At 39.8% G+C, this 1,695-nt stretch overlaps 1 protein-coding gene across 1 annotated transcript in view; it reads left to right on the top strand.

The window, feature by feature from the left end:
- Positions 1-857: 857 nt before the first annotated feature.
- Positions 858-1,695, top strand: part of klf3 (Kruppel like factor 3 (basic)) — a 12,862-nt gene continuing 12,024 nt past the window's right edge. The window contains exon 1 of the mRNA XM_005741155.1: positions 858-1,145. The gene's annotated coding sequence lies outside the window, so the exon portion shown is untranslated. The remainder of the gene's footprint in view (positions 1,146-1,695) is intronic.

Genomic DNA, 1,695 nt, shown 5'->3' with positions numbered 1-1,695 from the left:
AAGCTGAGTGAATGCTGACCCCAGCAGCCAGACCCTGAACTTCAACGGGTAACAAGCAGATAAGCAGTCAGGCTGCAGTCTCACTTTTTACCTGTTCACGTTTCTAAAGCAGAATCACTGTGACAATCGCTTTTTTGTGCTGGTTTTCATCTTTGAAAATTAAGTCATTAAGTAGCTACTGCATTATTTTTTAAGAAGAGTGTTCTGTGTAATATGCGTAATAATTATTTTTTGAGTAAGACTCCAACACTGATCACAACAAACATGCAGGTCTTCTGCTTTTCGCATCCCCTACAAAATAAAAGCACAAAGCTAATACAGGACAAATGCTCAGAGATGGTAAGAACCTAAATTAGTAATAAAATAAAATAAAATTAGATCATGAAAATATAATGAAATGAAACTTGTAATAGTGGAAAAGCTTTATATATTAAGAAAATAATATTTAACTGATAGCTGGAAAAAGTCTTTCAGTTTACAATTAAGTTTCATACTTTAAGGATTTTGATATTTTTGTACTTTTAATTATAAATAAAAATATGTTCTTTCAAAGTACAGTTTTGCCTATTAAGATCTTAATAGGCCGTTTCTTTCACTTGTTTCTATTCTGTCCATTTCTGAAAAATACGCTATTCAGTCTTATATAAAATTATCCAGATACATTCAGGTTGTAGTAGGAGCGTCATAATCATATCACATTGTTGTTTGTTTGCGTTTAAAACTTGAAATTAGCATTACACACACAGAGAGAGAAACACACATAGATAATCTGGACCACCCCGCCCCGGTCCCGCCCAGCGGCCAGACCCCACGGAGAACAGACGGCGGGTCATGTGACAGCAGCGGTTTGTGAACGACAAAAGCGGACTCACACAAATGCTCTGCCACAGTGAGACACACATACACAGAGGAGTTTCGTAACTTGGGGAAGTTTTACGGAGCCATCGATCACAGAATCGTCTTGTTGTTGTTTTTTTTCCTTGATGTCAGTGACACAGCGGAGGACCGAGCGTCGCCTGCGTCACCTTTTCAGCGGAGAGTCTAATTGAGTTTCTCCCTGGGAAGGGAACCTGTGCCTTTCAGCAAGGCAGCCGCGAAACTACCGTCTCTCCTTGCAGGAACAGACCGTATACCCCATCTGAGAGGTAAGTCTGACTCGGTGACTTCTTGACAGCATTGTGTCCGCCGGGCTGCCTCACAGGCTGACCCCGGCACGGTCTAATTTTCCTATCGGATGTGCGGTAAAGTCAGTAATTGCAACGTGGTCTTTTAATAAAAGCTGGATGTGGTAGTGGGATTGATGTAGACTATTATTCCTAATAGATGACAGCAGGGAGAAGTAGTCCATAAATTAAATTTGCGGGTCGGGGTTTTAATGAGAACAGACGGCTCGTGCGTAATTTGAGGTTTGATTAATTAATTCGTTAATTACTCACAGCTGTTTTCTGTTCCGTGCCTTCAAATCAGCATGTTTGCTTAATTTATCTTCCTACAACACTGACAGTGGTGAACGTTATTCTTCTTAATTTATTGATTAATGATTAATGAGCTCAACACTGGCTGTAACTTATGTAACCCGACTTTAGGCTGTTACAAGTCACGGGGAGACGATGCTATTTTGGGCTTTCGGAGCCTTTTAAAAACTAAGGCTGTTGTTAATTAACATAAATGTGGGTTTATTTGTGTATGTGTCTT

Source organism: Pundamilia nyererei, unplaced genomic scaffold, assembly GCF_000239375.1.
Source record: "Pundamilia nyererei isolate P.nyererei 1_Seehausen unplaced genomic scaffold, PunNye1.0 scaffold00107, whole genome shotgun sequence".
NCBI lineage: Eukaryota > Metazoa > Chordata > Actinopteri > Cichliformes > Cichlidae > Pundamilia > Pundamilia nyererei.
Note: the sequence above shows the minus strand (reverse complement) of the source record. Positions and strands in the feature narration are given on the sequence as shown.